The 14,700-nt window shown below is 36.7% G+C and overlaps 1 protein-coding gene across 3 annotated transcripts in view; it reads right to left on the bottom strand.

Annotated features, from left to right (window-relative positions):
* HS3ST5 (heparan sulfate-glucosamine 3-sulfotransferase 5) overlaps nt 1–14,700 on the bottom strand; it is a 203,575-nt gene that overhangs the window by 123,157 nt on the left and 65,718 nt on the right. The window contains exon 2 of one of the 3 annotated variants that reach the window (XM_057413202.1): nt 5,283–5,381. The exons of the other annotated variants lie outside the window; for them this stretch is intronic. The gene's annotated coding sequence lies outside the window, so the exon portion shown is untranslated. The remainder of the gene's footprint in view (nt 1–5,282; nt 5,382–14,700) is intronic. 3 annotated transcript variants of the gene reach the window in all.

Here is a 14,700-nt window from a genome sequence, read left to right on the forward strand (position 1 = left end):
TTGGTTTCTTTATATAATGTTTTACCATTTTTGACAGTTTATATATCTAGAAAGAAGGCTTATTAATAGTTACAAAATGCAACCTATTCAGTTTTGTTTGAGATTCTCTAAGGCACTTCACCATCAATGAAAAGATGATTTGGTCTCAAGTAAAGGCTTTTGTAATAGCTGTCAGCTTGGTTAAATTCTGTTTTGAGCAAACTGGACAAGAAGTTTGACAGTATTATTTAATTCAATACCAAATTAATAAAAGCAACTCATGGCAAAAGGTTTTCTTTGGGGGGAGGGGGAGGAGGAGAGAAGGAATCTGCTATTTCCACAGTTTTGTCTTTTATTCTTTTCTGTTAAGAACTAAAAGCCATTCATTTTGACCTACAAGTTGCATTTGGATGAATGGCTGCCTCCAGGAATTAGCCTGTGTCTGAGACACCAGTTTCTGAAATGAAAACAAAGTCTTTCATACTAAGTCATTCACTGACTAGGGGTTATGTGAATACAGCATTTACAAGTTTGTTCTTTTCCATTTATGTTTAATAAAATATGGTTGATTGCCATTTCCTGCTGTAGCCAAGTGACACACAACTTTTGCTTCCCAAACCCACTCCTGCTTCTTTATTCCACCATTGCCATCTTCCCCTCACTTGCTATTTTCTATTCTACAAGAAGAATGATATTCAGGAGGGAAACAGTGACACTAAAACTCCAATACTGGAGTTGTTAAGTTAGTTGATTAGTTCTTAAATTAGTTGATAGTATTTTTATTTGACCATTAGAACCAATATTGCCTTAGTATTTATGAAAGAGAAAAATCTAATTGAAAAAAAAACTTGTGACCTGCATAAAAGAGGATTAGAACTATAAAGTCCCAAAATTTTCTCCCCCTGCTCTTTGTAGAATATAGGAGTTTTGGAAGACTATAAAAAATAAAATATGATATTAACCACAGAAGTTTTTATACTTTAGCAAAAAAGAGATGAACAGAAAATGTTGCTGTATTGTCTAAAGCTGCACTTGAACTCCAAAACAGAAATTCTCAAGAATACACACACTGTAAATATACACACTGGAGCATGAAAAAAAGGAAAATTCAATCCATAAGGCCATGCAGAACAACTGCTTCTGCTGTCAACATTTGTGGCTTTTCCTTTCTTCCTTAAGGGATGCTTGGTATCACTGTACATCACCATGTTGTGAAACAAGAAGCTATTCCAAGGCCTAAAACTTACTCTGCCCCATTAAGAGATGTATTTTTATCCACAAGACCACATTCTTCAGATTGTTTTCTCAGAAATTCTACAATATAGTAATTATCCCTAAATAAAATAATCTTGACACCAGCAACCCTTGAAAGGAACACAACTATAATTACATCATTTTAATAACTGCCTGAAAAAAAGCAAAATGTCAGCCATTGAAGAGTAAAGAAAAAAGCAAAGTCAAAACAGCAGGATTTTTAAGAATGCTAACAGAGTGTCTCACATCAAAGGTTTATTTGTGTAATGTTGTACTGCTCCACTCAGGTATCTGAGCTAAGGAAAACCTACATCTCTGGAACAGAGATATAGTTGAGTCTGTGCAGCAGGATGCCAAGGGCAGCTGGCCCTACATCTCCCTGTGCTGCCCGTGGGATACAACCCTGCACAGAGCTATAGAGACATGTCAGTTCACCTGGGGTTGACGCATCTTACTAGTTTCGCTGAAAAGGCATCAGAGTCTGCACTTTCACATGTGGCTTTTTCTCTATCCAGAACATTTGTCTCTATCCAGAACATTTCATCCAAATCTGCTGGTGTTTAAGACTCTGCTATCTAGATGACTAAAATCTAAAGAGTTTCATTTGGACAAGCACCTTTCCCATTTTGCAGTAAGGACATACGCTAAATCACATGCTAAACCACTTGCACGTGGAATTGCAAGATAACACCACTTGCAATTCCACAGTTTTCCCCAACTCCCATTCCAGAAGGCCAGAATAAGAGAGCACTAACACAGGTCACCGCAGTATCTCATATTTACCACATTACAAGAAGCTATAGAAATACTCTTCCAGAAAATGTACAAGTGCATGCAGAGAGCTGCCAACATTGTTTATTTCTGCTCAGCAAAGTGACCTCTCTTACCATAATGTGGGTACCCTGAAACCGAAGCAAAGTTGGCAGAGGGTTTTGAGGAGGGGTTGCATATTCAGGGTCTCCAAAACTAAGTGAGTCTTGTCCTAGGCTTAATTAATAAACAAAGTTTATGTGGCCAGAGAGGGAAGACAAAAGTGCTGTCAATATCACCTATCTCAGAGAGAGGCAGAATTTTTAGGCAATGTGCTCTAATGGGGTCTGGCTCACATGCACCTCTTCAGTTATATAATGACAGCCTTTAGTTATCTGACTCACATCCTACCTCTCAAATGTTAGGTATGAATCAAAGCCATGTCTGGTCAGAATGCAATATCCTTTGCCACTGAAACACTGTCTGAGGAAACAAGGATTATATAAATTCTCAGAGCTTGTTTTAGGCAGTAACACGTTTTCCCTCAGTGGCCAAAAAATAGTCTTGAAAAGTTGAAAGTAGAATTAATTATGAATTTACTTGTTCATGTAGAATAATTTGTCTTTAAAATAGCTCAGCATTGAAATTGCCTCAAAGGCAGAAACATCTGCTGTAGAGCACAAGCACATACACCCTGGCTAAAAACAGAAACCTGAGATTTTGCTGTTGATCAGCTCTGTCTTCACTTGTACTTAATATTGCTACCCAATTGCATTAAAATACTACAGAAGTTCAGTGATTACTCTGAGTGGCACCTAAAACATAAAACGCAGGTAGGATGAGTACGTGTATGCAGAAAACTAATGTCAAAATGCATTTACATAAAACGATACAGTTCTAAGAAACCTGCCTCTTCAGCACAAAAAGCTCATACACACATAGATCTCAGAAGGATTGTATTCAAGTAACAGATGGAAGTGCGCATATTTTTCAAAATGAAAAGTGAAGCAATAAGAAAAAGCCTGCAGAGTCAGACATTCTAGATAGCGCAGCAGTAGCTTATCACTCTGGGAGGAGTAAAAAAACCCAACAGTGCAAAATTAGAAGTGATCACGATACACTGCAATATTTAACATTAAGATTGCTGGTTTCTTTCTTTACAAAAAGGAAGGAAAGATCATTGTGATAGGGGGAGAGACACTAACTGTGCAACTGAATATTTCTTGAAGTAATGACCAATCAGTTAAAAGAAGCCTGCAGCAGGTAGTGAGTTTGTTATGCAGCCTCTTGCCAAGAAACTGCAGCTGTGCTTATTTTGAGGCTGTAGAACTTCAGCAGTCTTTTATACAATGTGAAAATGCACAGGATCAGGTAAATATACAGATATGCCATCTATGGCCTTTCCTTGCTGCCTGGAGTTCTGCTGGCCACTGTGGGTCCCCATGAAGCTCTGCAGCTTTGCCTGTGTACCACTGCAAGCCAGTAGCTCCCAGCTTTTTTTCATCATGAATGAAGGCATGGGAACATGATCTCCTTGTAGAGAACTCTGTCTTTCATGGTTTCTAACCCTCCTCACAGTAACATGGGGTGAAGGCAGTTTCACTAGGCAAATGTTTGTATGTTGGACAGACTCGCTGGAAACTGCTTTTGCTGTTCTAACCGCTGTTCTAACCTTACGCATGAACATACCTACTAAAAGCCTATTACTGCTTTCAGTAGAGACTTGTTACAGTCATCTCCTGACATTCTGGGATAATGGAGGATCCCAGACAATACAAAAAAAACATCGATAACACAGAGCATATAATTAAAATGGGAGTTAGAAAACAGTATTGACTGCAGACCACAGATATCCTAGGTGATAGGGAAATAGAGAAATGGCAACTCACGTTGGAAGCATTACAATACAGAGCATCACCTCACCCACAGTACAGTTAACTTGCCAGCCAGATAACTTCCCTATTCAAAAGCAAATGCATTGAGTTTAAATTATTGACTTACAATCAGGGTAACATAACATGTCTTTCCCGATAGCTGTAAAGAATTGCAGGTATCCTTTTCTCTCACTGTACATAATGAAGGAAAGAAAAGAAGAGGAAAACCACTTTTATATACCTGAATATGAGTCCCATTTTGCCTCTGATAACAAACAGGAAAATCCATACAAAATTAGTCTTTTTGTGTTGTGCACCTGAGATACAGACAGCAGAATTTTTTAGCATAACTCACTGTTACGTTGCCGCTTCCCATGCACCCTTGACAGGGACAAGAAGAAGCAACACCTGTGCTTTCTAAATAGCTGCAAACTTAGAAAAGTCTTTCTAGAAATGTGGAGAGCCAAGGTCTCAGTAGGGCAAAGTAGAACAGAGCTTGTATGAAGCACTTTCAACCACCCATTTAGGTCTGGTTGTGTTAACAGCTGACTATTAAATCTGATCAAATTGCCACTAGTATAGTCATACCCCATCACTGGTTAAGGATAGAGTCCTGGATGTCCCTAGTTCTTCAGCCTGCAAAAGGGCTCTTTACCTTTAAATGGGAATGTGTGCAGTACATGCAAGTGAAAAGGAGTAGGGAATGATCAAATTTAGCAGTAGATTTACACAGTCTGCTGCCTGATGAATTGGAAATCAAGTGCAATTCAAGTGCAACCATTTTGGAATTCAGAAAACTAAGTCCTGAGAAAAATTGCACATAAAGGATTTAAACACCAATCACTTCACAGGCTATGGTACGGAGACCATAATGGAATCTTACTTATTGGCAAAACAAACAGAAGAAGCATACTGAAAATGACATTAGTTTATGAAATGCTAAGGAAAATATTGCCAGGCTAAGAACAAAGGAGAAACTTATTTGCAGCTTTGCAATACTATTTTTAATACTATTGCACCATAGTTCTGGTGATGATGATAACTTAAATATGATCAGGAAGATGCAGAGATATAGTCATTGTATAGTCATTAGCTTTTTTCCCTTCCTCCCCCCCCCCCCTTTTTTTTTTTTTCATTACATCTTCTGGACAAAGGAAGAGGAAAGCCCAGCCGAGGAGTTCCCCTGTGACATAGTTAGCTCAAGCGCTTTCCCAAAGTCCCACTGGTGTAAAGGAACATATTGGCAGGGAAGGGACATGGTTATACTCTTCTGTCAACCTCCATCTGGCGTATTTGTCCCAGGGGTTCTGCAGACAGCTGGCATTAGTTTCAATAGACAGATTCAAATCTTTCTCTGGATCAATGTGTACAAATCAGACCTGTAACTCCGTTGGTTACTGTACTACTGCACCAGGCAAATTCTACCTTGGAAAACACAGGGGTTTGTCTTGTTTCTTCACTTTTAACCTATTACCCATTATTACACCAGTCACTCATAATCATCTTTCCATCTTCATTGTCCTCCTAGCAAGAGAAAACTGAGTTTAAAACCCTTCAAAGGGGATCTGCTAAAATCTTCTGAAAAAGAAAACCATAAAAAATTTAGCCCAATCCTTACAAACTCAGGACATCTGAACTTCCCTATCAAAAAGACTGAGTCAGTTGAACTGAACCTTTTCTTCCACTGGCAGTACTGAAGGCTGATAACATAGATCAATTATCCCTACAATATTCTCCATGAACAAAATCTATCTGAAATCATACCTGAAGTACCTCTGTGCTACTTTATCCTGGTTTCAGATGTAACAGTTACTTTATTTCTCCTCCCTAGTAGCTGGCGCAGTGCTGTTTTTCGGCTTTAGTCTGAGAACAGTGTGATAACACACTGATGTTTTAGTTGTTACTAAGTAATGCTTACCTTGATCAAGGACTTTGCAGTCTCTTGTGCTTTGCCAGTGAGGAGGGGCACAAGAAGCTGGGAGGAAGCAAAGACAGGACACCTGACCCGAACTAGCCAAAGGGGTATTCCATACCACAGCATGTCATGCCCAGTATATAAACTGGGGAGAATTGCCCAGAAGAGACCAACTGCTGCTCTGGTTGGGCTGGGTATCGATCAGCAGGTGGTGAGCAATTGTATTCTGCATCACTTGTGCTTATTGTTTTCTTTTCCTTTCCCTTTTAGTTTTATATTCTCTCCCCTTGTTATTTCCCTTATCATTATTATTATTAGTAGTTTTATATTATACTTTAGTTATTGGACTGCTCTTATCTCAACCCGTGGGGTTTACACTCTTCTGATTCTCCTCCCCATCCTGCTCGGGGTGGGGAAAAAAGAGGAGAGGTGAGCAAGTGGCTGCGTAGTTTTGAGTCACTGGCTGGGCTTAAACCATGACATACCTTAGAAGTTTTAATTAAGTAAATTTTCAGAAAAGAAAAAAAGGTTGCTTCCTTCTTTCCCCCATTCTGAATTCATACTTTTGTTAATTAATTTAATTAATTTAATATTATGCATATGCATCTATATTAGAGCAAGGAGTCAAATAGCATATATGAAAATAACGTTATATCATATATATTACAAACTGTATCATTATTTATGACTTTAGTGGAATAACACAGAAACAGACAACACAAATGGCCAATAATAATAGTAATAACAATAATAATACATACCTATTATATATTGCAGAGGAATTTTACTATCAGGAAGAAGTCTAGCTGCCATGAGACTCCTTTCACAGTCCTACATCAGGCTAATAACTGTCGCCTCAGTGCTGCAGATATTAGTCTTTGAGAATAGTCCCATTGAAACTAAAAAGTTTCAAATGTGCTTTTTCCAGTATGCTTGAAGAGGTCTTTTTTACCAAAAAACTTTGAAATAATTCCAATATCTAAAGCCATTGTAGGGGACACAATTGCTGATTCCATGTGAGTTTTCTAGTAACAGAGAAGGGAATACAAAAGATGTCTTTTGAAGTTTAAAAAGTGCCTTAGTTTATGTAAAATTTGCTAATAGTATGAACAATGATACAGAACTAGGTAGCAAAAATATTTCTTAAATGTCAGGTTTCCCTTCATGCTGTTTTATGTGCCTATCATTCTCTTAAAAGTTACACATCAGCAGAGCACCAATAGAGCAGAAATTCCAAGTCTTTCATGACTCAGCTAATGTGAAACTAGTGTAAGACGTTTCTTTTATACTGTAAAAATAAGAATTTGCATCATATATGGCATCATAGCCAAATTTCGTGTGACAGTTTTATTATTTAACATTTTAAAATTTTATAATCATAAGGGTAATCGGTTTTGAAAAATCAAAAAACCTGAAATATTCCCTCTTCTCCAATGCCACCCTTCCTTCCCTTACGGCTATGTGGGAAGATGTTCAATAAGCTTTGACAAAAAAAGAAAAAGGAAAGAGATAGGCATTTAGATCTATTCACTGTAGCAGAACAAGGGATGTACGGATTTTTACAGTGTGTTACTTCCATTATCCATTTACAAACCATGATGCCTTCTCTAACAGAACCTTATTTTCCCCCTTTCTGAGACCCTGCAGTGACACTCCTGAACTGCCTCTCAGCTATCAATATGCCAGTTTTCTGATAACCTTGCTGTCAAAAGATACGTCATTAGAACTTCATCAAAGAAAATGGTCTTACAGGTAGGGATGTGTGTGTGTGTATGTGTGTGTGTGTGTGTGTGTGTGTGTGTGTGTGTGTGTGTGTGCAAACCCTAAGGGGGGGGTTGAGATATTGGCATAATGCAACCAAAAGAGGAAAGAAAGATACCTTCCATAAAAATTATTTCCAGAAAACATCAAAGCTTGACTAATGACATATCATTCTTTAGGTTGCAAAGGCATTTGCACCAATCTTAACATTAGTTTCTTTCATTATTCTGTATCAAAATAATATCTCTGCGTATACCAGAACTCCTGATTCTCCTTTCTCCCCTGCTCCCCGCAGCCCCCAATAAATAAAGTTATTTTGACAGAACTGAGGTAACAATTTCAAAGAAAATAACTTAAATGTAATAGAACAGATCAAAAGACCCTTCTCTTTGCTGGGAACATTTTAATTGACCTCAGCGAGCTTTGGCTGACATCCAAAGGAGATTATTAAAGTGTTTTGATTCAAAACCTAACTAAAATGTGGGAAATTAAGACTTGGAAGGGACAGGTTTGTAGCTGTTGTAAATTTTCATAGTTATATTGACTTCAAGAATGTTTAGATAATTTATACTAGCAGATGATTTGCCTTAAAGTTTGCCCCAAACCTTTCAGTCCCCTATTATTACTCTTCCACACTGCACATAACACATTTTGGACAGTAAATATGAATGCATGGTCAGTACTTTGACTTTTTTTTAAATTATTATCAGCTCCTAGAAGATTAATAAGTTGTGTGCACATTGATTTCCCACTGTTCTGTATGTGGAGCAGATAATAAATCCATATCACATCAAGTGTGCTTTAGGAAAAGTTGCACTCTGGATCTTAGAGCATATAATTAGGTCAGAAAGGCAGCCTGGATAGCTGGCTTGTCTGGAATCAAAGAGCTTTTCTGTAAACAAATTGAATACAGCTTGCAGACATTTTCAATGACAAGAGAAGATGGCTGAGAATTTTCATTTTGTATATATTTTAATAAGTAGGTAGTAAAGAAAGTAATTTTGTGATCTTTTCTCAATAGGTAAGATGTAACATTTTTGATTGTTATAAGTTATTGTAGTAGGAAACAAAGAGGTCTTCCATAAATCTACAGAGAAGAAAGATTTCAAGGCACTAGTAGGCAAAGATTATAAAGCTGTGAAGCATGCATTTTGTATCAGAATCATAGAATGATTTTGATTTGAAGGGACCTATGGAGGTCACCTGGTTCAACTCCCTGCTCAAAGCAGGGACACTTTTAAAGATAGAGCTTGCATTGAATTTAGATAAGGTTACTGAGAGTAATATGTATTCAAGTTTTTAATATTTCCAAAGAAGAATCATTTCCCAGCCTGCGTGGGCAACCTGTGCAGTGTTTGACTTCCCTTACTTTGAAAGGATCAAAAAACCTTTCCCCTCAATATTTAACTGGAATATCAATCTTTGTAACTCATGCCTTTTTGCTTTGTCCTTTCAGAGCAGCCTGGCTCCACATTTGCTGCTATCAGCTTTTCCATAAACCTCATGTGCTCTGACCATTTATCATTTTGGTGGCCATCCTCCGGACTTGCTCTACCATGCTGATGTCTTTTATATATTGGGGACCCCAAACTGGACATATTTTTCCAGATAAGTGCCAGTGTTAGGGAAACAGTCACTTTACTTGAATGACTGCAAATAACTTGACAATGCAGTCTGGTCTGTAGTTCGCCTTCATTGTTGTGAAAGCACACAGCTGACACAAGTAGCACAATGATGACCATGCTCAGATATAACCCAGGTCCAGTCTTTTCAATGTTAGGGAATGAATTTTAGGGTGCCCCTTGCAGGCTTTGTATGTGTAGCTGAGAAAATGTCTGATTTCTATGCCTGTTGCTTCAAGGAAACAGTGGATGTCTATTACTGAGTTTGCTTAGCTGAGTTTTAGCTTTTTATGTGAATGTAAAAGAAAAACATGGGCATTCGATTGACTGAGATACAGCTATGTTTTAAAGGCTGTGGAAAGTTAAACTTTAAGATAACCACAGATTATTAATTCCTTAATAAATCAATTTCCTATCCATCATTCATGGCACAAGTTTTCTCAAAAGGATAGGAAAAAGGGAATGTACTGTCTGTAATATGTGCAGGATACTCATACAGACACTGGAACTTGGATGAGTGTTGATATTAATAAAGAGAAAGAAGCAAGTTGGAAATGTAGATAAGTAAGTAGCAGTGAGTTCTTCCACCTTTATATGGTGAGATAAAATCATCTTTCAGATGGGAGCACTGCTTCACTTATCTGTGACTCTGTCACCTTGAGACAAGGCTGCCAAAATACAGCCTGTGTGAAATCATATATTTGTGAAATCATTTCAAAGCTAAAGCAAGTTATGAATTCTGTTTCCTGAACGTTATGGGACAAATCCTATTGTGAATATACAGATACGAGAGTTCAGAAACTGCTTTGGCTGTTTTAAGAGATGCATTTGAACTTCTAACTCCCAAATTATTTAGATCCAGAAAAACTGCCTTTTTCTGTGTAAGCTGTGAGTAGATCTAGGACTTGAGCCAGTTTAAAATGAGTTAAAGATTCATTTTTTGGCAGACCTAGAAAAATTCTGAGCAAGCCAATCTGTATGATGCTGAGAGGACCTACCCACTTGCCTTCTAAGTTTCTCAAATAATTAAGTATTTTTAAAAGGGTCTTTATAAGCCTACGAATGTGATTAGATTCTAAATGTCATTAAGAGTGATCTAATCATGTCAGGAACACCTCTGGTGGTATCACACACACGTACAACTCTGGTGGGTAGACCTGGCTGGTAGTCCAAATCTTGGTAGTGGAAAGCAGGCTGAAATCCATAACCTGATCTGAAGCTCATTGAACTTCTTTTGAATCTTTGAAGCCTTTGATATTTGGTTTGAGAGAGTTTAGACTGGCTTTATGAAAGACTTTTTTTTTAAAAAAAAAAAAACCCTTTGTTCTGAGGTATTTGTAATATGAAATTGAGTATTTAAGAAATGGACGGTATACCCTTTTAACGTGTCCCAGCCACTTGAGTTATGATAAATATCAGTAGAAGGCTACTTATAATATTATTTAATTTGTTGGAGTGTTTCAATGTTACTAGATTCATTTTGGGCTCTCCGTGCAGAAAGGTCATTGTTACCAGGAGGGTGTCAGGGAACAAGGACCCCTTCTGACAGCTCCCAGCAGACAGGTGCTCAAAGGACTGGGAAAAACATGGAAAAGAAAGTACTTTGACTCCAAAAGCCCTTGAGAATCAACAACTATAACTGGGTTTCTGAAAGCTTCCACTCTTTCACTCTCCAAAGGAGAAACAGGAGGTATCAATGAATCTCATTATCATCACCAGTGGAAATTTTTGCTGCACTAGTCTTTTTACCTGTACTAGTAAATTAGTACCTTCTAGAAATACAACCACATTGAAGAAAATCATATAAAAATCAGGTGTGGCAGTGGGTAAAAGACAGCTTTCATAAGGAGGAAAGCTTTCTATTCTCAAGACTGTGTTGCTATATTATATAGATCATCTTAAAGAGAATGAATTACCTTATAAATCTTTCTTCCTCTTTTTACTATGAGATCCATGACTTATGCAAGTACATAGTAATTAAGCATCAGCAGTATTCATTCTGCTTATCTGTCTACAATGCACCTGGTCTAAAATCTGTAAACCCAGTTACCCACTTCACGGTCTCACCTGAGCTGAATCACAAGATTTTAAACTTGTCCATTTTCGCAGCAGCAGCAGCAGCAGCAGACGGACTATTATTGATGGAAACAAGCAGCTGTTGATTTGTCACTGACCCTAGGGAGAGGTACACAGAAATTTGATTCAGTCTCTATAGTCTCCTTACTCTGAAACCGTGTTAAAGGTTTGCACAGATGTATAATATTCCATAATCTCTAGGGTAGGGCATGGGTTTGTAAGATACGTTTTGAGATGTTCTGAGCTTTGGCCAACGATTAAACATATTGGAGAGGTCTGTTCTTTAACTTCAAATTAGTAATTAATGTTGTTTATAAACACTACATACATGGTGTTTTCTAAAACACCAGAAGGGAAAGCTATGAAAACAGGAGCTGATGAGAAGGATACTGGACTGAACACACTATCTACTGTATTCTAGAATTAGAAAAATATTTTAAAATATAAAAATGCTCTCTTTACTCTTTTCCAAGCTGCTTTAAATGTAATTTTAAATGAAATAAGGAACTAATTAGTCCTGTTAGAGACTGACAGTCTCCTGTCAGTCTCCTGTTAGAGACTGACACATAGACCAACACCAATATTATTTGACTTCTTAATTTATGATTTCTGCTTTCGTCGGTGTTCTCTGGTTTGATGACATACTAAGCTGCGAAATTTTCAGACATCCAACCGATCTCACAATACCTAAAATTCAATGTACCTGGAAAACAAACATACTAGAAAATAAAGGACTTCGAATGTAGAACTTTACAGGATTTCTTTCCAGTGTTGCACTCAGAGGCAGTTAGAAATTGTTAATTATTTAATGTGGAAAACTTTCAATGTTGCTTTTTCCCCTAAATGTAGTTGGATAATCTATCTATGTTTCATTTAAAGACCAACAGGATAATTTTTTTCCTATGGTCTGGAGAAGACAGGTGGCTAGTTTTCAAAATATCTTATAATAAGTATTACATAAAATTACCAAAACCAGAAGACTGAAAACCAGTTTGGATTTCCATTTCTTCAACCATTAGGAAAATTTATTGATCAAAGTAGTATCAGGCATATAAGGCATAATGCCAATATTTTCAAGGCAGAAAAATTGATTGAATATTTATTTCCAACTAGTATTGATGACCTTGCTAAGATGAAAAATCTTTTACTGCTATTTCAACATTATGTGCATTAGGGTAAGAAAAGTTCTGTAACAGTAGCAATATTGCTGGTTTAAGAATGGAGAGTACAATAAGAAGACAGCCTGCTTATGCAAGCAGTACAGTGGCTAATGGAATTTCACGAACCATTCAATTGCTTCTAAAAGTTTATCCATGTGCTGGATGGCGCAAGTATTGTTCAGTTCTGTGCAATAAAGGTCATCTTCCAGCCATTTACAAATTTCAGAGCAACACTTCCACTCAAATCTGGAGTGTCTGAATGAAATATTTCACAAAATTACACTACTTATCAAATTGCTTTAGCATACACGGCTTCTGCTTTTCTCTTGTCTTTCTTAAAATGATTTTTAAGCTTCCCTTTTATTTTCTATACTGTATTTCCATTCTGGATGATTCAAATGTATTACAGTTTTATGGTTCCTGGTGTGTTAGGATCATGTTGAACTTTTCAGTAGTTTTCCTATTACAAAAATGTAGTTTAAATATTATGAAAACCATCATATCCTTGTTCTGAATACAGAGCACTAATCCTAGAGAGCACCAACAGCTGTTCGTGGTCTTAGCAGAAACCAAGAACCTGTGACAATCTCTGCAATACACCACCGGCTCTACTCCTTTATTGGAAGAAAAATGTAATTTTTTTTCAGAATTAGTGACTCTTTTTCTGTAACTGGCTTATTACCTTCTATTCCAAAAAGAAGTAAAAAATGCCTAAATCATTTTTGTGAGTAGACTATAAATCCAGAATACTGACATTTGCAAAAAAAACCCACTTCCTTTGTGTAATTGGAGCTATCCTGTAGAAACTAAACTGCCAAACAAATCAATGGGTAATTTTCCAGATGCAGCTAGAAAATGGAAATTCATGCTTTAAGCTCTAGACTAGATTTTGAACATGTACTAGATTTTGATTAAAAGATTAGTATATTTTTATATGTGTTCCTGTCAGAGGATTGGAATGTTGAAGCAGAATAGAATTAGACAGAATTCTTTCTGTAGTCAATGTTTATAAAAAAATTAGATAACACAGAACTAAGCAGACAGCAAAATATGGTTTACCCTTTTACAAATTAAAATAAATGCTTATTGCTTTAGGCTACAGGTAATATAATTTAAATCTCATTTGTATATACCAAATTAAATAAGTTGTAACAAGTGAACAGAATGAACAGGAAAGTCAGATAGTTTTTCATGGGATTTATTTACTTTTCTACCATATTTTTCCCTGTTATTCCTTCTGATATAAGCACAGCACAGAACAGTCTGCTTTCACATGCTACTGTGAATTTAGAAATTTCCATTTAATGTGATTAATTTTTAATGTTTGTTATGTGTTTGATGAGCAAATCATGATAGTGTGGATACAGTGTATCCAAATGACAAATACATAAAAAAGGCATTAAATTTTTATTAGCCCACTTGTTTTTCCTAAGAACTATGATCCTAAAGTTAAAAAAAAAAATAAAAAAAAAAAAAAAATCCCAACCAGAGTTCTCTACTAGATGATGAAAGATATTTTCTGCTGTGAGCAATACCTTGGCTCAACTTATGATTCCGTCTTGCACTTTTTTGTCATCAAAGATATCAAGATATTGGAGTAATAACTTCAAAGAGCAGACTGATAAAAAAGGAGGGGGGAAGTTTGTCAAGGTTTTGGTGTGTCTGGACTTTGACTGTATCAACAACAAAGCAATTACATGGTCCAATGCAGACCTAAAGTCTGAAAAGCCTTGATTTCAACTACTCGCATCTCACCTCTGAAGAATGAGATATGAATATGAGTCACAAATAAAAAGAAATTGAGTGGTTTTCCTGTGGAACATACTATAGGCTAACTGAGTTTGGAGCTATATTATTTTAGACAAGTCCCAGACAGTGGCAGCTCTCTCTGACACCAGACAAGAGAAGTGATGTTTCGGCTCTCCCAAAGCAGAAAAATCTCAGTATCTGGAATTTCTCTGTCACATACAGTATTGCTCAGCAAGTACACAAAACACTAGAAAAATTCATTCCACTCCATCCATTTCAAAGTGTCTTCTTAATTGATGGGACCAGCTTGATTGAATAGAACATAGGTTTCCAATAGTGATCAATCTCAGGTATTATGGAGGATTACAATCCACTTCAGCTACATATTCACACACCTCCATGTATGTCTGGTAAAGCAAAAGAACATTTCTTCTATGTTCTCTGTTTAAATTGGATAACCTCTAAAATTTTGCAAGTGATAAACTAATTTTATCTAGCTATATTGTTTTGTTTGAATCTGACATGAATTTGGAAAGAGGTCTTTAGTTTTGTTTGGTTTT

Source organism: Pezoporus wallicus, unplaced genomic scaffold (genome assembly GCF_028554395.1).
Source record: "Pezoporus wallicus isolate ANWC-B61680 ecotype Strahan unplaced genomic scaffold, APGP_CSIRO_Pwel_v1 contig_7505, whole genome shotgun sequence".
NCBI classification, from domain to species: Eukaryota; Metazoa; Chordata; class Aves; order Psittaciformes; family Psittacidae; genus Pezoporus; species Pezoporus wallicus.